The sequence below is a fragment of the Toxorhynchites rutilus genome, chromosome 1 (genome assembly GCF_029784135.1).
Source record: "Toxorhynchites rutilus septentrionalis strain SRP chromosome 1, ASM2978413v1, whole genome shotgun sequence".
In the NCBI taxonomy this organism is placed as follows: domain Eukaryota; kingdom Metazoa; phylum Arthropoda; class Insecta; order Diptera; family Culicidae; genus Toxorhynchites; species Toxorhynchites rutilus.
In genome coordinates this window covers 160,940,836-160,962,010 of record NC_073744.1, presented here as the reverse complement: position 1 = coordinate 160,962,010, position 21,175 = coordinate 160,940,836, and the positions used below count along the sequence as shown (strand labels likewise).

General features: G+C 40.2%; 1 protein-coding gene and 1 long non-coding RNA gene across 5 annotated transcripts in view; one reads left to right on the top strand and one right to left on the bottom strand.

The window, feature by feature from the left end:
* The window catches only part of LOC129765074 (NADPH--cytochrome P450 reductase), a 58,207-nt gene that overhangs the window by 4,170 nt on the left and 32,862 nt on the right, over positions 1-21,175 (top strand). The window contains exon 1 of one of the 3 annotated variants that reach the window (XM_055764950.1): positions 19,261-19,456. The exons of the other annotated variants lie outside the window; for them this stretch is intronic. The gene's annotated coding sequence lies outside the window, so the exon portion shown is untranslated. Of the gene's footprint in view, positions 1-19,260; positions 19,457-21,175 lie in introns of those variants that run through there. 3 annotated transcript variants of the gene reach the window in all.
* On the bottom strand, positions 4,929-7,423 carry LOC129765107 (uncharacterized). 2 transcript variants are annotated; one of them, XR_008741362.1, is made up of 3 exons: positions 7,061-7,423; positions 6,741-6,985; positions 4,929-5,149 (listed from the first exon to the last, which is right to left on the bottom strand). It is a non-coding gene; the product is annotated as an uncharacterized LOC129765107 (long non-coding RNA). The 2 variants fall into 2 exon arrangements; XR_008741361.1 differs by having other exon boundaries at positions 4,930-5,149; positions 6,730-6,985.

Below are 21,175 nucleotides of genomic sequence, written 5' to 3'. Positions count from 1 at the left end.
ATTCGATTGGTATGCAATTCGTCAAAATATGTTCCCAGCAAATTTAGTCCCCAAACGTAAATTTTATTCCATAAAAAACGTGATCTGTTTTCTGATTTGGCCCCCTTAATGGAAGACATAATCTTACGTCAAAAAACTGGCCATTTTCAAAAAGTAGTCTAATTCTTTTTTGAATATTTCAAATATTCAAAGTTGCTTAAATTACCAATGTTTTTACATCCACAATGTTTCATTGTAATCTGAGATATTGCTGCCAATGGCTCGGTCGAATTGGCTTGAAATGGCTAGCTTTTTTTTGTTTAAAATATGAGCATATGTTGAATTCTTCACTGTGAGTGAAATGTATTGCTGGAACACTCAGAATGTTGCATAAAGCATTTAAAAATTAGTGTAATCGATAATTAAACGTTCGAAGTCTGACTTACACTGGTTGCTGATCGTAGAAGGGAAAGGAAAGAAAGAACTGAAGGCCATGCCGATTTCGGCGCATGAAAAATATTTTGAGGGATGATCGGAACGTTTACGTATATGTATTATCTCTAGTGGAAACTGTTTCGAAGAGCACAAAAGATTTATATACATCAAAGCGTTTTCGCAGTGAAGTAATAGTGAAACAATGATCAAACTAGTTCTCCAACTTAATAGCCTACTCCACATAAGGGGCTGTCCACATACCACGTGGACAGAAAAATCATGTTTTTGAACACCCCCTCCCCCACCGTGGACAAACGTGGACTTTTCCTGTACCTCTCCCCCTGTTGTCCCCGTGGACATTACACCAATTATTTCTAAAATGATCAAAACAAAATTGAACCTCGCGTAAATTTCATTTTGGGACTGCTTCTATTTTCTATTTTATAGTTTTATGGATAAAAATGTTAGCTTAATTAATAATAACGGTTTGTTGACGTAGGACTACGTCTAACCGGAAGATATAGGGGGTGAAATGGAAATCTAGGCACTGAACAAGTAGGAAAAAATGCAAGATTTGGAACGCTTATAACTCGAGCATTTCTCAATAGATCTCAAAGGTTTTTGCATCAATTGATAGGAAATATATCTACGCATCTATCATAACGAATAACATTTCATTTTTCTTGAGATAAATAATTGAATAATTGTGAAATATCAAGCATTGTCAAAATGCACTATGTGCCCATTTTTGATTTGTCCATTTTGTGCTCCTCAAATCGTACCGACCAAAACGGGCAATCAGAGCAGCAGCGAAATAGAATGAAGCACGATTGGAAAGGAAAAAGAAAAAAATGAACGAAACATTGGTCGCAGTCTCACACATGCGTAATTCTCGAGCCAGCCAGTCAGCTTAAAAATCCCCGCTCCGCTGCCGTAACGATCATTCTCATTCAAACCGTACACCACATCGGTTCGCATCACAACACATCAACAAACCAACCCAAGCAGCCATGTCTGGACATGGTAAAGGAGGAAAAGTGAAGGGAAAGGCAAAATCCCGCTCGAACCGTGTTGATCTGGAGTTCCCCGCAAGGGTAGCTAGGCCGAGCGCCTTAGTACCAGTCCACCTAGCCGGCGTTATATAGTTTCGGCCGCCGAAGTGATCGAGTTGGCTGGTAAAGCTGCTCGCGACGATGAGAAAAATCGCATTCAGAACAGAACACATTCAGTTCGGTGGACATCAAGACAACAACAGGCAGTTGCAGCGAGTGGCGAATGGCAAACGCAATTGCAAAACGGCAGCAGGTTTTTTCAAAACCACGAGTACTAAGTTTTCTAAATTGGAACCATTCCATAAAACAAGGCGCTTTTCAGGGCCATTAAACCTTCCAAAAAAGAGTTTAGGAAATACAGTTCAATGCTTTCTAAAACAATATCCAAAATAATAATAAAACACAAATTGATTTTTTCATAATTTGTTTGCCAGGATATGATGGGTATGTGAATTTGGCAGTTGTTCTGAGCTTATTGATTTTCACCAATTCTTAAATTGCTTCTAGATTGAAAGTACAGTAATTTACACTTATCTCGACATTTAGCTAATTGGACGGACCAGTAATGCGACATATTTAGTTGGCCATTTTTGTAAATATAGAGTTCGGGGTCCATTATGACCCCACATTGAAAGTCGACACTGTACCACTGTCATCGCAAATGTTCAATTACAGGTTAAAATTACCTCCAATCCGATACTGAGTGGTGGTATTGCGACATGCCATTGAATGTAATTTACAGTAAAATATGTCACAAGCTGGATGGGAAGAAATTTTCCAACTGTGAAAGCTGTGGCGAGTGGCCGAACAAGATGGGAATATCGAGTGATAACAAAAACACAACACCAAAGGTTCTTTTCAGAACCATCAACATATTCATAAAGAGTAAACAGTAAACTAATCCATTTTTCAGGTAGATAGGTAGGTATTCACGTAGGAGAAGAAAATAAAACAATATATTTAAAATATATACTTAACAAAAGCTTTCCCCTTTGTATAGTCCTACGACACTCCGGTTATGTCCCCGACATTACCCACCCGTCTTTTTTAAATTAATTTATTTGTTTTCCAACATTCCCCGGAAAGTTATTTGTATCGCTATTTAGTTTCTTCTCAATTCCACTTATGTTGTCAGATTGTTTTCACCGCTAAAATCCATATAAAAATTTACTTGTGAATCTATTCTCGGGAATTCTTTATTTCAATACTCCATTAATTCCCGCCCTAAGTTGATTGAGCTGTATATGTTTTCAAAATAATCAGACAAAGAAATCTAGGGCTTCATTACAAAATGGTTATTGGAATCACGGAACAAAGCAGCAGTGATAATGATAAAATCGATATCGGTCGTGCTATTCAGGTTATAAGAATGTCGCGTTAAATTATGTAGTGTTGGTATGTTCAACACACAAATGGCAGCTCAAATGAACAATGAACCTGCATCGTGATCGCTGGCTTCATGTACCAATGATCTTTCTGTTCAACCTCGTAAGTCTTGGAAAATTTTAGGTTGTTCCCGAATTCGTGCCGGCTTTAACCCTCTAACGGACTGTGAGAACTAGGCATTTAATCAACGCAAATTACAATACAGCAACATGTTTACATGCTGAAATACACAAAAGATTTTTTTCAATAAACAAAACAATTAAAAACATTGAAAAAAATGGTGGCATTATAGTTGCCACCTGCCCGTCTAGCGGTAAACACTTGATGGTAAAAATGTTTTTCTTATATTTGAATTTTTGATGTTAGTTTCAACAAAAACAATTAATAAAATTCATGATCAGACTCAGTAGGTCCTAAACAGTTCATATGTATTGAAAACTTCAACAAATAGACTGTTTTTCAATGACTTTTCGGGAAATTTGCTCTTGCTGCTCTAAATTGGGAGTTGTTAACACGAAAATAACTAAAAAATGAACAGTTTTAAATTTTTTCGCGCTCAAAAAAATCAGGCACGTTGCTAGATATCAGAACTAGTTACCACAGTTAGGCTATAAGTAATAATTTATTGTTAAAGAAGAGAAAAAATAAAATCGGCAATATAGTTACCACTACCCGTAAAAGGGTTCAGGGAAAAAATCCAAAGCATCACAATTATAGATGCACAATTGTTCAAATATATTGGGTCGTTTAAAAAGTATCCGCGTTTTTCTGTTTATTTTCTGAATATTTTTTTTTGAGAAAGACTACGTCTAACCGGAAGATGAGGGGGTAAAGTGAAAATCTAGGCACTGAACAAGTAGGAAAAAATCAAAGATTTCGAGCGCTTATAACTCGATCATTTCTTAATAGATCGCAAAGATGTTTGCAGGGTCTGGGCTATACCGTGGATCCATCAAAGCTTCCCAACTAATCGCTCTATTTTGAGGCGCGTCATCAGAGATTTATGTGACACTTTTCTGTTGATCGATTTTGGTGGTTTCTTCCATAATCGCCTCGTGAAAACTATCCAGTTGTGAACCGCACAACACTGAATTAACCTTTTGGCTATGTAACTCCTCATGAACGAAGATTCGCTTCCAGTTCCACCATACACACAGCGTCCCTTTTTTGGAGTCAAGGTTTTGATGATATTTGTAGTGGTTTGTCTCGCTTATCCCATGATCTTTTGCGAACGATATCGTATTTTTCCCATTTCTATCAACCGTGATTATTTGTTCCAGAAATGGGTTGATTTAGTTGTGCTTCGCTGATGAAAATTAGTCAACCAACTTCCTTTAGAATAATTCACGCGGCTTCCAAACATCGAGTTTCTCTGCGTGGCCTCTTTTTCAAACTATTGATTGCCTAATTCTTATTCCTAGTTTACACAGTGTGAGGTATTGATGAATCGATCCTTCCGCAACATCTAAGCCCAACCTCCCAAAACATGTTTGGTTTCTCTTAAAAAACTGGGTAAGGGTCTTTTTCAAGCTATTCTATAAGTCGTACTTATTGGGCTCAAGAACAGTGGCCCGAACAATTGATAACCGGAAGGAGCAATATCTGGTGAGGGCGACAGGTGAAATAGCTAATTCTGCTAGTTTGTTCTGGATCGCTGACTTTAATTTCGTTCAGTTATAAGCAGTACTTGTTAGAATTTATCGAATCTTTGTAGAAGCACACAAATCAGAATTCCTTTCCAATCTCACCAGACACAAGATGCAATAGTATGGAATCGATATATAGTAGCGTTCTACGTAACCAAGCTTCACCAGGTAATTCGTTGTTCATTTTCCTTTGGTTCATCGCCTTTGGAGTTCTCGAAAGACAGAGACAACAACAAACCCGTACCTAAGAGAACTATGTCGTGCATTCTTTCAAATTACAAGATTCTGAGTATCTTTGATGGTGTCTTCGTCCTGGCGGAATGTAAACAAGTTCATCACTCTCAGTTCATGTGCGTTACTCTCAGAATACGCATTTCAGCGAAACAGTTCAACGATATGAAAAAATATGGTCTTTTATTGATAAATACGGAGTACACGTAAGGAGCGGCAAGATTGAAATTCTATGAAAATGCAGAGCAGATTTCATTCATTTTTGATTATATTGTATTTTCAGAAATATTCATTTTATGTGTCCACGTGGACATTATCTAAATCCCCTCCTCCCTCACCATGGACAAGCGTGGACATTGGTGAAAACTGCTGCGATGTGGGTTCGCACTCCGGTCGTCTGGATTATCATCCACCAGCTATCTGAAATTTAATTCAACAGCAGTTAAAACTTTCGAGTTCATCAGCATTTCATTGACATTTCAATATGATGTAATATGTTCTTTATTAGGATCTAATATGATTTATTGTTTCATGGTTTTCTTCAGCATACAACACGATTTACTATAGTACTGAATCGATTCAAATTATACGCTTATACGATACACAAACTGCATCAGCGTAATACACGCATATGATGCGGATTAAATATATTTTACGACAATGTACATCATAAAATTGATGTTTATTATACCGAATTGCAACTTAATTTGATAATGGTATATAAAATCGAGTTTTTACATTTTATGTGATTTCAAATATACACGATACATACTTTGATTGATACTACATGCGATTATGATTTATTCGGATTTCTTGTAAGACTTGGCACGTGCAAAATTATACGATTTAATGTTTGCTGGGAAGTCCGCCTATAATGAAATCCAAGATAAACGCAATGACACAGTTTGTGGCGCAATCTTTTTGACGTTATTGAAACGGACTGAAATGGTATGACATGTATGTTTCTTCACTTTGAAAACCTGTAACAATCATCAATTATGGATTGTTTTGAAACTACGAAGGACGTGAAACATTCATGCGTTGACATACAGATCTGATTTTTGTTGTTGTCTTCGTTGGTTCTTCGGTTACGATTTGGTTTGATAGTTTCATCTGCACGGGTACGCGACACTTGTTACAGTTTAAACTCTACCTAAAAACCATTGACACAAAACTGTCACCAATCGACCATACCCTGTTTGTGCCGTGACCACTTTCCAGTCAGTGGCTATGGAAACTGGTGAACTCGTGATCGCTTTATCACCGTCATCATTACTCAATTATTACGTGGAGTGTGGATCTCCTGCACGGAGCCGCTCCAAATGGTTGTATTAGTGGACATTGCTCGTATGTTTATGTGTTGGCAGTATATTCCCGAACACCACATTAAAAGATCAGTGAAAGAGAAATGTTTTCAAGGGCAGCATGACGATGAATAATTTATCAATCTTCTCGAATGGTAGCCGACTCGGGACTATGCGCGTATGCTTGAATCAATCTCCCTCTGCCATGGAGTTCCACTAGCACAGCAGAGTATGTGTGCACGTTTCTAGAAAATCAATTGAGCGTGTAACCCTGAAATGCCAACATTTCGAAAGTCTTCTAGAATTGGAAAGCCGACGTCACTACTGGATTCCTCCGATCGTTTTCCAGCGTCGCTGCTCGTGGTTCAAGTTTCGCATTACTTCTTGGAAACGATTAACGCCAACCAGTTTCGATTCCTCGTCTGCTGCCCCGTTGCTGCAGTTCATCGCCAGACTTTTATAGTTCGTCAATTCGAAATTAAAATTCAACAATCGGTCGATTGGTTTGCACTGTGTTGTAGGGTAGTGATCGCGTCCAGGTCAGGTTCAACTTATCATTAGCGCTTGGCATTAGCACTGTTACTCGATTTGTGTGCGTTTATTATCATTAACTGGCCGATTCACGAAATCTAGGACAAGGATGACGGAACGAGGTGTATGGCACTGTGAGGGTGAAAATAATAGATTCTTACTAACGGGTATTTCACCTTCAACAAGTTCATCTTTCCGCCTCAAATTTTATAACAGCCCTCAATGGCTATTATTTTTGTTTTGTTCACTGTTCACTTTGTTCCATTGTTGAATTGTCCAAATCATTGTTTGTTTTCAATAGCATCGCGTGCTTTCCATTTAATGAATTTGCTGTGTTCCGTATTCGATAGTTCACAAGTACCCGCCATTTTCCAGTTGTTTGTATTTCAGTTCTGCATGACAACGGAACAACCAGGATCACCTGTAGATTATAATTGCAGAGTTGTCTCATATTACTCATCACTCTGAATGAATTTAGGAAAAAAAGTACTGTGACCTGTGCTCTTGTATCACACAGCTCTATATCATCAATTGATGTATACATAAAACGTGGAATTCCTGGAGCCGGGTCATTACTCTAATTACACCGCCGCGTCAATCGCTGTCAATCGTTATTTACATAAGCTTCCGCTGATGACATCGAATTCTAGGTATCGCTCGAGAATTACCCAAACGGGTTTTCAGTCCGGTGATTGACGCATGACCAACTGGCAGAGACTAGAGGTAACTACGCACTCGTGGCAGAGTGCAGAACCTGGTCGAGAATGATGGGCTATGGTTTCACACCATCATACGCGTCTTTGGTTTGTTTGAAACTAGAAGTGCCTACGTGCGTGCTGGGTTCTTATTTTACCGACTTTACCGCTGCGACTGGGTTGCTCACTCTTTAACCCCGCTCCGTAGAGTTTGTGTATGTGTGGCTAATTGGAATTGGATATTGCGAATCATTATATGGCTGACTCTAAATGTATGACCCGTCACATGACTGTTACACAGTCTCGAAAGCGCCACTGTGTAGCACTGGAGAATGTTATAGTTTATTGCGTGTGCTTTGAATGTGTTCTGTGCCCTTTTTCCGATTTTGTTTCGTCTGAGGGCATTTAGAACCACCGATCGGATCCACTTACGAGATTACCTCACAGTGACCCCACACACCAAGTTTCACAAAACAAACTTCCTTTTCTTATCTGATTGATCAGTGCATGAAAAGCATTTCACAAGTTCGGACATATTTGTTTAGATGATAACCGAATGATGAAAGTATTCTGTTCAATCGGATTCGCCTAATTCATATGCTCCTGCTCTCATCCTAATCTGTGAACATCTCGATTTAAACATTATAAATTATTAATAATAATTATCATAATATTGTAAGTTTATTGATTACGTCTTTGGATGACACCATGCTTTATTATAAATATTTGAGCTTGAGCTTGGATAGACTGTATACTTCGTAGTTGCTCTCCATGATTGCGTGCACCAGTGAAACTGCACGAAGAACACACTGAATCACGTTTGAGAGTAGCAAATCATTCCCATTGTGCAAGTTTCGGAAATTTGAACTGTAAATAGTCAATAACGACGCCGGCCATGTCCTTACAGTCACCAGAGGTGGAGAAGGAATGATAGTATGTTATTCGCAGTCAAAAGGTTCGCCTCTATATCGTAATTCCCTTGCGATTATCAAGGAAGGAAAAATTGTTAGTGGGAATGGGTGGAACGAATCATGATTCACTGTGGAGAGTGATGTGATTAGGGGTTTATTCATTCCTTTCTCTGTAGAATAACCACGGATAACATGAATAACGGTCGCATCATCCCAGTAGCACCATCCATCCCGAAAGGATGCTGAAACAAAAACTTCTTGTCAAAAACCGTGTAAGGAAACAGTATGATCAAGTTCAACGGATGTTTTTTGATAGACGGCGAAACATATGTAAAAACTTTGGAACAACACTGGGTTATGGATATTACTTTGAAAAACGTAAGGGGATTCAAATTTGTCTTCCCAGCTAGCTAATAATATTGGTTTCGTTAGAAAACAGTATAAATCCACCAAATTGTCCAAGATTTCTTTGCATCGAAAAATATTGGGCAATTGTGAGCCGTAAATTGAAGAAACGAGGTAAAACAATCAAAACACTTCGTCCGGGGACGAGTCTGCTAACTCTAGCAAGCCCCCCTCTAAAAAACCTGCAAATATCTCCTCTCCAACCCCCCTCGCTCCTACCCCAGCTCAGATTTCGCCTCCCCATCCTGTTGTCCCCGATCCCCTTCAATCCTCGTCATCTCCTTCTCCTCCTGTTGTCTTCTCTCCACGTGTCTATCCTGAAGATGCACCTGGAACTGGTCCGTGGGTTGTTTTCTTCAGGCCTAAGCCAAACGGAAAAGCACTTAATGTTATTCAGATCATGAAAGATCTGGCAAGATACTCCTCCGTGACAGAAATTACGAAGGTTAGACCGACCAAACTGCGTGTTGTCGTGGCTGATCGGAAAGACGCAAACGGTATTGTCGTCGACCAGAGGTTTACCCTGGAATATCGTGTCTACGTGCCTTCCCATGACGTAGAAATCTCGGGGGTGATAACCGAAACGGGTCTGACGTGCAAATCAATTATGGAAGGAGATGGCAGATTTAAAAAGCTGCCTTTGATTAAGGTTAAAATCTTAGAATGCCGACAACTCGGCAAAGTCTCCCAGGAAGGGAAAGAATCGAAATTTACGCCGTCCGACTCGTTTAGAGTCACTTTTGCTGGCTCCGCCCTCCCTGACTACGTTATGGTGGACAAATTGAGGCTACCGCTGCGACTCTTCGTGCCAAAGCCCATGACTTGCCTGAAATGCAAGTCAGTTGGTCACACAGCAGCTTACTGCGCCAACAAGGAGCGCTGTGCCACTTGCGGAGAGCAACATGTGGACAAATCCTGCAGTGCGATTGAGCAAAAGTGTCCATATTGCGGAGGAAATCCGCACGTGCTCTCGGCTTGTGAAACTTACAAGAGTCGCTGGGAGAAGCAGAAGCGCTCTTTAAAGGAACGCTCGAAGCGCACTTTTGCGGAAATTTTGAAGGGCGCTTCTCCATTGGCCCAACAGCAACAACCTTTAACCGCAAACAATGTCTTCGCTTCGCTGCCAGTTGACGAAATGGAAGCGGATACAGCTAACGAGGGCACACCGTACATCTTCCAAGGGAATCCCCGGCGCAAAAATGTGACCACTCCCAAAGTTCAAGGACAAGCCCCTCCGGTTATACCCTCTGTTAGCATGCCTAAAAAATCGAGTGCAGCGGACAAGCAAAATCAGGTTCCTCCTGGCTTCCGTGGGAATAATTCACCTTCGAACGACCCAGCACTCGAAGGGACATCAAAAACCCCAACTGTCCCTATTTTACCGTCCAGTTCAACTTCCCAATAGGGATTTATAAAGTTGAGTGACCTTGTGGCTCAAATCTTCACATGCTTTAATGTTTCCGACTCCATCAGAACCATTGTCATATCAATGCTTCCAGTATTAAGGACAATTTTGCAACAATTGATGCAAACATGGCCCCTCCTTGCAATGATTATCTCTCTTGATGTCTAATTCAAATAGAGAGGTCGGAGATATCACTGTTTTACAGTGGAATTGTCGTAGTCTTATCCCTAAATTGGATACATTCAAATTATTAATTCATAACTTCAATTGTGATGTTTTTGCTCTGTCCGAAACTTGGCTTTCTTCGCGAGATGATCTCTCTTTCCACGATTTTAATATTATACGCTTGGACCGTGATGACAGATACGGAGGGGTGCTATTGGGGATCAATAAGTGCCACTCATTTTTTCGAATTGACCTTCCACCTATTGGAGGGATTGAAGCTGTTGCTTGTCATGCAAACATCAGAGGAAAAGACCTCTGTATTGTCAGCTTGTATTGGCCTCCGAGAGCTGCGGTTAGCCGCAAGCAACTTGTTGACATGTGCTCACTCCTTCCTGAGCCACGATTGATCTTGGGAGACTTCAATTCTCACGGAACTGCCTGGGGGGAACAGTACGACGACAATCGTTCACTGTTGATATATGATCTTTGTAACAGCTTCAATATGACACTTTTGAACACTGGGGAAACAACACGTGTACCTAAACCTCCTGCTAACCCAAGTGCTCTTGACCTCTCGCTTTGCTCGAATTCACTATCGTTAGATTGCAAGTGGAATGTAATCCAGGACCCCAACGGTAGTGATCACTTGCCAATCAAAATTTCCATCACCATTGGGTCGAATTTTTCTGAATCTATAAACATGGCATATGACCTCACAAGACACATTGACTGGAAAAAATATGCGGACGCGATTGCTCTAGCCATCAATTCCAGAGATGGTTTACCTCCATTGGAGGAGTATAACTTCCTTTCTCGTTTGATCTATGACAGCGCGGTTCGCGCTCAAACGAAAACCATCCCAGGCTCCACTATTCGTCGAAGCCTCCCAATCCATGGTGGGATAGCCAATGTTCCAAGCTTTATCAGGATAAATCGAACGCATTCAAAGCTTTTCGGAAACGTGGAACCATTGAAAATTTTCAATCGTATTTGGACCTTGAAAATCAATTTAAAAACTTGATCAAAGGGAAAAAACGTGCTTATTGGCGAAACTTCGTGGGAGGTTTGTCACGAGAAACGTCAATGAAAAAATTATGGAAAGTGGCTCGAAACATGAGAAATCGCTCTTCATCCAATGAAAGCGAGGAATATTCACATCGATGGATTTTTAATTTTGCACGGAAGGTTTGTCCTGATTCCGCTCCTGTGCAAAAAATTGTTCGAGATATACCACAAGATAGGTGCGATCTTGATTCCGAGTTTTCGATGGTAGAATTCTCTCTTGCTCTGCTTTCATGTAACAATTCTGCTCCGGGATCGGATAGAATTAAGTTCAACTTGCTGAAAAACCTCCCTGATGTGGCGAAACATCGTTTGTTGAATTTATTCAATCGGTTTCTGGAGCATAATATTGTTCCAGATGATTGGAGACAAGTACGAGTTATAGCTATTCAAAAACCCGGAAAACCCGCGTCCGACTTCAATTCGTACCGCCCAATAGCAATGCTGTCTTGTATACGGAAATTGTTGGAGAAAATGATCTTGTTTCGCCTTGATCGATGGGTTGAAACGAATGGCCTACTCTCAGATACACAATATGGGTTCCGCAGGGGCAAGGGGACGAATGATTGTCTTGCGTTGATTTCTTCAGAAATTCAAATGGCTTACGCCGGAAAAAAACAAATGGCTTCAGTATTCTTGGACATAAAGGGGGCCTTTGATTCTGTTTCAATAGAGGTTTTGACAGACAAATTACAATCTCGGGGTCTGCCGCCTCTATTCAATAATATGTTATATAACTTGCTTTGTGAGAAGCATTTGAACTTTTCTCACGGAGATTCGGCAGTAAGTCGGGTCTCTTACATGGGCCTCCCCCAGGGCTCATGTTTAAGCCCCCTTTTGTACAACTTCTATGTAAGCGACATCGACAATTGCCTTACACAAAATTGCAGCCTAAGACAACTTGCAGATGATGGAGTGGTCTCTGTCGTAGGATCAACAGAATCCGACCTACAAGAACCCTTACAAGATACTTTGAACAATTTTTCAACCTGGGCCATTGGGCTAGGGATCGAATTCTCCACGGAGAAAACAGAGATGGTGTTTTTTTCTAGGAAGCATAGACCAGCAAAACCAAAGCTTCAACTTTTGGGTAAACCGATCACTCATGCTATGTCATTCAAGTATCTTGGGGTCTGGTTCGACTCCAAATGTACTTGGGGGGCCCATATTAGGTATCTGAGTAAAAAATGCCAACAAAGAATAAATTTTCTCCGTACAATTACCGGCACCTGGTGGGGAGCCCATCCCGAAGATCTTATAATGTTGTATAGAACAACTATTCTCTCAGTGATGGAGTATGGCAGTTTCTGTTTTCAATCAGCTGCCAAAACACACTTAATTAAACTCGAGCGAATTCAGTATCTTTGTCTCCGTATTGCGTTGGGATGTATGCCCTCAACGCATACCATGAGTCTCGAGGTTTTGGCAGACGTACTCCCACTAAAAGATCGCTTCAATTTATTATCTCTTCGGTTCCTCATCCGGTGTAAGGTTATGAACCCATTGGTGATCGGAAATTTTGAGCAGCTGATCGAGCTAAATTTTCATTCTGGATTCATGAGCTCATATCATGAATTCGTCTCCATGCAGGTTGATTCTTCTTCGTATATTCCCAACCGTGTTTGTTTCCCTGACTACATCAATTCCTCTGTGCATTTTGATCTGTCCATGAAGCAAGATATCCATGGATATTCAGATTACCAACGATCGAGGATCGCTCCAACGATCTTCGATGAAAAATATAGGGGTATCAATTGTGATAATATGTACTTTACTGATGGGTCCACTATAAATGAGTCCACAGGATTTGGAGTGTTCAACGAATTTTTTAGCACCTCACACAGTCTTCAGAATCCTTGCTCAGTGTATATTGCTGAATTGGCAGCAATTCATTGGGCGCTGGACAGCGTCGCCTCACGACCTGTTGAACACTATTACATTGTAACGGATAGTCTTAGCTCTGTCGAAGCTATCCGTTCAGTGAGGCCGGAAAAGCACTCGCCGTACTTCCTTGAGAGAATACGAAAAATTTTGAGTGCTTTATCCAGACGCTGTTATGTCATTACCTTTGTGTGGGTCCCTTCTCATTGCTCAATTCCGGGTAATGAGAGGGCTGACTCATTAGCAAAGGTAGGTGCGATTGAAGGCGATATTTATCAGCGTCAAATCGCCTTCAATGAATTTTACTCTTTAGTCCGTAAAAATACCATCGCTAACTGGCAACGCAAATGGAACGAAGATGAATTGGGCCGGTGGCTTTACTCGATTATCCCTAAGGTTAGCCTCAAACCATGGTTCAAAAGTCTGGACTTGAGTCGGGACTTTATTCGCACCTTCTCCCGACTCATGTCCAATCACTGTTCGTTAGACGCGCTACTCTTTCGTTTCAATCTGGCCGGCAGCAATATCTGCGTTTGTGGCCGAGGTTACCACGACATCGAACACGTTGTTTGGTCGTGTGAGGTGTATCTTGTTGCCAGATCGAATTTAGAGAACTCCCTTCGGGCTAGAGGAAGGCAGCCCAATGTGCCGGTGAGAGATGTGTTGGCTCGGTTAGACCTTGATTACATGTCCCAAATATATGTTTTCCTTAAATCTATCGATGTTCGTGTGTGATTATCCTTATATCCTTATACCCTCCATTTCTTCCTTTGTGAGTAATTGGTCCGCTTGCTATAAACAGAAGAATGAAATGTAAATTCACAACTGATGTACGAATAGATTTAAGAATTGAGTGTGTGTGATTATCAACATTGTAATAATTTCCTTATACCCCATCCTTTTCCTGAGAAAATGTCACCCTTTTAATCTCGAGTCCACCACGAGTAATCGGTTTCCCACATTACTAACCATAGATTTAAGAAAATTGTTCATATATATAGTTTTAAAAATATATTTAAGATTTGGCTCCTTTAAACTTATGTACTGTAACATATGTCGGATTTTCTCTTATTTTGCTCCATATTTGCGATACTATAACTCACGAACGACTTAACCAAACAAAACACTGTCTAATACGCGCAAAAATACCTTTCCAACAAGCTATAGTATGACTCGATACAATGAATACAACTAGAACTATGCGCTTACAACGACACCTCGCGGAAATACCGCAGGACTTTTTTGACAGCCTAATATATTGGTGGGTCTGATCATTGACGGGAATGGAGGATCCTTCTGCTGTAGAAGGTCTCGTTGTTGATAGCTCAAGAATCGGATAAATCTGGTACATTGGTCTTTCGAAAGACCATTTGGATACAGCTGGTTTGGAGGGGATGGGAAAACACTTCATAAAACTGAACACACAAGAATACTACAAAGTATTATAGCATTTATTCGCTATCATATGTGGTATAACCGTTGACGTAGGACTATCGTTGATTTAGTGATCGTTTTTTTGAAGTTAAATCTGAATCCACATTCGGAATGAATGAATAAATGAATATTGAGGGGAATTCGAAAGCGAGAGCGTTACGAAAATATTCTACTGATGGGGAAGAATAATCTTCAGAAGCACTAGATTGAAAAATCACAAAACGAAATGTATTTGGCCGCAACATTATGTAAATAGAAAGCAAATAATCGTTAGAAAATTATATGTTTTTCGCGGTACGAAACGTTTTCCGTTTTTCATTTTATGCATCCAATATGGGATACGAAATTATTCTACTGATGGGGAAGAATAATTTTCAGGAGCTTTCCTGTTAATTGCACTTGATTGAAAAATCACAAAACAAAATGTATTTGATCGCATTACTATATGAATAGAAAACATTAAAATAAACTCTCCCACTTGAATGTAATTTACAGTCTCAAGGGACAACTGGCAGATTATTTTCCAGTAACGATGACATCTTTCCGGATTCTTCTCGATGCTCGATGGTCGCCAGTGATTAAGGCTAACTCGATAACCACCAAACGAAAAGCGCGCGCGTGTATGTGTGTGGCAGCTGCTCCGATGCCTCAAGCGTAACCAATTTCCGATGCTGTTGTTTTCTTGGTCGCCTTTTCGGTGGCATGACTCTCCTCCCGTTGGATTCCCTTCTGGCCTAAGGTGCACAAACAGGCTCTTGGCACCGTTCATCAACGCTTTCATGACGAACGAAGTTAGCTTCGCCACAATAGCGACAACATGCTCCAATCGCTGTTCAATTATAACTGAGTGGATTGCCGAGCGGCGCTCGCCTATATATCGATTGGTGATTTCAATAGCCTGTTTTGAAAGTAATTTAAACGCTATTGAAACAAGTTTTTGGGCCAAATGTAACTTGTATATAACGCGTAGACATTTTATCTTTCGAATGAAGTGTTTGTCATATCATTTCGTTCAGTTGTTTAGGAGCTATTAACGCTCAAAATCTCGTTCTCTGGCGTAGCGTAGTCCTACGTCAAAACATAATAGCAGGTCATTTGTTTACGTTTGCAAAGTTGTTTTTAAGATGCCGCGATTCGAATTAGAAATTAAAAAAAAAGGTTCTGCACACTTGGTGCACCGAGAATGGTGTAACGTGCAATCAAATCGTGTAAAGGACCAAAATTTGTTCGGGGTGTGTGAAACGAATGATTGAGAAGTTTGATAATGAGTGTTCCCTAGAGGATCTGCCGAAAAGGGGACGTTGACCCGGTTCTAGCGACTCCGGATTAGACCAGAAAGTCGTGAATTATATTCATAAGCATCGATCTGCCTCTGTTTGTGACTTGGTCAAGAAATTTACCAGCATCGGAGTGATCCAGTAGATCAATAAGAGAAATGATTTGGAAAAACAACAAGCAAGACACAGAAAGTACCCAAACAATCTCCGGAACAGCAACATCGTGCTGAAATGAGGGCTCTAAAGCATCATGAGCGTATTCTGGACACTCCCAACTAACAGCTAAACATGCAGCGATTTTACAGTTTGATAGGATTGTTAAGAGGGATTTTGTTATCAACTGAATATAAGTTTTCGAATAATAGAAATGCCATCTTGGACTTAGGTCAGCTTTTGTTCCTTAATGGTACCAGAACCGGGCGAGGTTGTTATTAAACCTTTAAACATTGTTTTTTTGCATTATATTCTCAGGTATGAAATGAGGGGCTCAGAAGAAAAGGGGTGTAAGTGATTTGATCGATTTCTCTTCATCAACTTTTTCTTTGGTTAATAACACAACTGCAAAAACGTTCCAATTTGAGTTTGCTATAGAATCCGACTAGGAAGCAATACAACACTTCAATCCATAGAGTGAATGACAGGTCAAGAGTCAGTATTACATTGAACACCGAAAATATTTGCAAATAGGAAATCGGGAGACGTTACGAAGAAGTGTTTCGCTTAAGTAAGGCACAGCGATAACTTGTTTTCCCCTTCAATGAGGTTGACTATCAAGTAGCTCAACATACATCCGATATATACGATACGTACATCGCATGAGTATTCTGGACAGTAATAAAAAATGCATTTTGTAGCTCAACCACGGACCACGGAAAGTAAAAATTGTACTAGAAAAAAAACAACACTTTCTTTTTTGTACAATTTTTTTATTGCATGGGTAAAAATTAATAAAATTTTGAGTAAAACTAGTTTAGAGTGTAAATTTCAACGTGCAAAATTTCGTCACAATCTGTCAAGTGGTTATCGAGATGTCTTCCAAGCAAGAAGTGCTTCGACAAAAAAAAAAAAATATGGACACGTTCGTGGGAAATCCAGGCCGATCCCACAGGTGGCTCGCGAACCAGTTGGGAATCGACTTTTCGACCGTGTCCCGTGTAGTAAAATCGTTCAAGGAGACCCAGACGATCTGAGCGATGAGCTGGCAGTGTAAGAGAAACGAGGACGATCGACCCCGTGAAGGCCAGGAAAGTGAGGGATTACTTCAAGCGCAATCCGAACCGTTCGATCCGGAACGTGACCAAGAAGGACAATTCTTCCGTCTGGTTCGTCCAGCAGACAATGAAGTGGGCCAGACTTAATGTCTTCAAGGTAAGGAAGGCGCCTAGCCGAACCGATACAGAATACTATTTTTTGGCCGGATCTGGCATCGTGACATTACACGAAAGCGGTGATGGAGCGGTACGATGTTGTTTATGTACGGAAGGACGCAAATCCGCCAAAATCGCCGGAACTTCGCTCCGGAAAACAGCGAATGTCTTCAAAACGACCAGGATTTTAAGATAGAGTGGGTGGAAGTGTGTAAGTAAGATGGCGCAAGTGTTGCACAATGTGCGATAGGACATGCGAATCTCTGGCAAATTGTCCGAATCTTCCTAGACTTGCGAGTGATTAAAGGAGGTGATGAGTCGTACGGAAAATCAGAGTAGAACTTAGACGTCTTCGGATAAAATCATAACGATACACAATTTGTCCAGAACACCTGATTTTAATAGTGTTCTGTTCTGTAGCGGGGTAATTGATAGCGACGAAGTGGTCGATGACTTCATCTACCCGAGCTCACTGATAATAATTAAAAACAACACAATAACTATACGATACACTTCTTTGAGATTCGTGTTTGTTTGTAAAGAATCCCTTACCAAGAATCATTCATCTGTCACAGAAATACACGCATACACAATCGGCGCTCGCGCCCTCCAGATAGGCTTAGAATTTTGTTGATAATTCATAATGATTATTGCAATGATCTGGTCACATAACTCGGCAACGATTCGGGCTGCGTTGTTAGGAGGGAGCTCATTGGCACATGACTATCTAACTCGGCTAAAAAATGTGCGCATCAGAATTGTGACGAATCACCGCGAATGTGTGTTCTTCATATTCGAACAGGGTCACATCATGACCCAGCACAATTTTTTCGTTATCAGTAGCAAGTTAGTTGGCTTTGTCATGCGTCATGATGTTATACTCAAAAATTTGGGTAAACGTGTGTGCAATCTCTTCTTCGTCCATGGTCACGGCCCGATAAGATTGAGTTTATGCTCTTTGTTTGAATTCACGCGCTATCATCAGCTCTGTGGACTTATTTCCGCAGCACACCTATTATCTTATCGTGTGTTTGATTCGTTTTCCCATCTGAATAAGCGAGGCAATATTTTGATCCTTCTTCTTGCACTTATCAATGGCGCGGACTGATTGACATAGGTTTGTGGCCGATAATAAATATTGATAATTACTGGTTTTCATACACGCCAATATTCTCTGTTGAATAATATTTGTTGTGGTATTAGAAGTGGAAATGAAAATCGCCATATCAGGTGACTATCTTTTTCAGCATGGTGATGAAATTAGTAAGATCTGATCGTATTTCATCAGCTGGGTAAATTGTTTACTGCACTGAGCATTTTAACTCTGTTTTACGTTTTATGTTAGAGCCAAATGTCATTAAAGGGAAACAAACCATGATTTGTTTATTACATCACATTTTTGACTAAGCGCACAGGTGTCAGTGAACGCAAAAAGCGCGGAGTGTTGAAGTCTGACCGGGCGGCCTTGGCTTGCAACATATTTCAGCAAAGGAGAGAGAACTGTACGCTAATCATGATGCTCGACTAGCGATAAGAGATCTTGTATTTGAACTAGAATTTTCGGTGTAAACAGAGTGCCATAAAAGTTTGTCGTTCCTGTTTACAATTTCTCCAGAAAGGGTAGTAATATTTCGTAGAGAGATAGCAAGTATTTACTCCTGAACAGCTAAAATCGCTGCAGTGACGTTTCACTACCACCACGGATGGCATAATATAATCGCAACCGCGTGGAAAATTAGAGCACATGGGGATACATACTCTTACCCGTTCACACAGACGATCAGCTGGTTCGTGGAGCTCCACTCCTCACCTTATCGCGCCTCCCTTCGGTAGAGCTAAACCGGTCTATTGCGACACACTAACCTAGAGTTGTATTCTCCAGCCCGCCCAAACGCAATGCTCACCCCGACTCGTGCGTGCAACGGATTGGTCGATCTGTAACAGTTAATGCAGCCGATTAGTCAACTGCAAGCGTGCGTGTACAGCATTTATTTCCTGACTACCGGCGTCGGTGGGGCGGGTGAGCACACCGGAGCGAAATAGTGTAAATTGATAGTGGCGAAACTTGGCGATCGTTTTGGGTGAAATTTGTGTTCATTTGCTTGTGGCGATTTCTTATCGTTGAATCACATCTCGAACTGGTATTGTCTAGGGTCTAGACCTAGACAGACAGAGATTAAGAGCCATACTCAATACTCAATTGTTATTGGTAATCTATATGGTGAAATACTGGAGTTGAGGGTGCCACCTGCTTCTGATGGAACATGCTCCCGAAATAAAGAAAAGACGGGTGAGTAATGTCGGGGACATAACCGGTGAGACGTAGGACTACACCAAGCGCTATCAATTAAAATAATTCATCGAATATCCGAGTAGTTTTTCGGTACTTATTAGCAAAATTACATTTCCGATGACGACATTTCTAACATTTTGTTTCCGACACAAATTTGTGGAAATTTCATGATTGATCAGAATCGAATCATTTACCACCAAAAAGCCCAATATTCACACAAGCTACCCATGCAAATAAAAATCAGGTTACCTTTTCATTATTTCAAATATCACTTTAGAACGCAACAAACTGCCATTTGTCGAAATTCGTGTCGTTCTTTAACAAACCTTATTATACAAACTGAATGCAGCCACATACAATTTTGCTAGATCGATTACATGAAAGCGATAGGTGACAGTTGTCCGTTGGATGGTATCAAAATTAGAACTCGCTGGCCGCTGCGGATGATCTTCGTGGTTATGCTGGAACCGTGGTCTTGAAGCTCCGCAGACTACAGACTTTTTATCGACCAATAGTTTGATCGGCTTCTTGATCAGTACGGAGAGGTATGCATACGTGTACATTGCATCGATTCAGTAGGGTCGGTGTTTGCACTAGCCTTAAACCGTCCAAAACTATCGACTGATGAAAAGTCTGCCGAGGTCTGCGGAGGCTCTTAGTGAACGAGCGCTGTGTGCTGGATTGATTTCCGCTACCCGCTGCTAATGATGATATTCGTGGTTAACCCTCCTGTACTCGCGTGCAAAATCATAACACGTATACTCGCGCACGGTGTCACAGACCGAAAAATGGACTTCTCTGTAATGTTGCCATTGTGTATTTTTCAGGCTTTATTGGCATTTATTTGAAGAAGAGAGTATGGTTGAATGAAAAAACTCCAAAACATATGTTTTCTTCGTCTTTATTATGTTTTAATTTTTTATACTCCAACACAAATAACGAAATTCGAATTTTTCACTGTTATTAATTAAAAGTAAGCAACTGAATATAATTCATGGAAGTATAAAGAGCTATAAAATAACATGAAAACGTATTAATCGATTGTGGTTTCATTGGAGTAAGAATCAGAACATAGCATAACTGCACGCTCGAAACAAACATATTTTTTACATTTCATGCAGTTGTTGCATGTTTTTCGGTTTTTTTTTATCGAAGAGAAGAGTGTATAACCAGCTTCTAGATAATTATCGGATGATAATGGTTCTGGAATATAAAATTTGCATATTTCTAATTTTCTTTGTATCTGTTTTTTTTGGTAAACTAAGAAGTAATACTTTTTTTTAGATGGGGCATAAAAAGATGATATAAAAGGATTTCTAGGAACTTCCTTTTCTTTTTCTTGTTTTCTTGTCGATATTGTTCATTGTAAAATAAAATATCCCCGAAACTGTAACTGTTAAAATTTACCATTAGGTACCGATTAGTTTATAGTTTACTGTTTACAATTCTTCCACAAGTGAAATTCTTTCGCAAGTATGTATATGTATGACCATTATATTTAGCGAATAACTATACAAAAGTCAAACATTTATATTTTGAACATATGAATCTAATGACGAAAAGTAAATATATGGATCCGTTCAATCCAGTTACTAAAGGGACTGAAATCAAATAAGAAAAGTCCGGTAATTATCTTATGCATTATAATTAATAAATATTCCACGCCACTAACATTAATTTATACATTTCATTCAACAATATTCTAGAATATGAAAA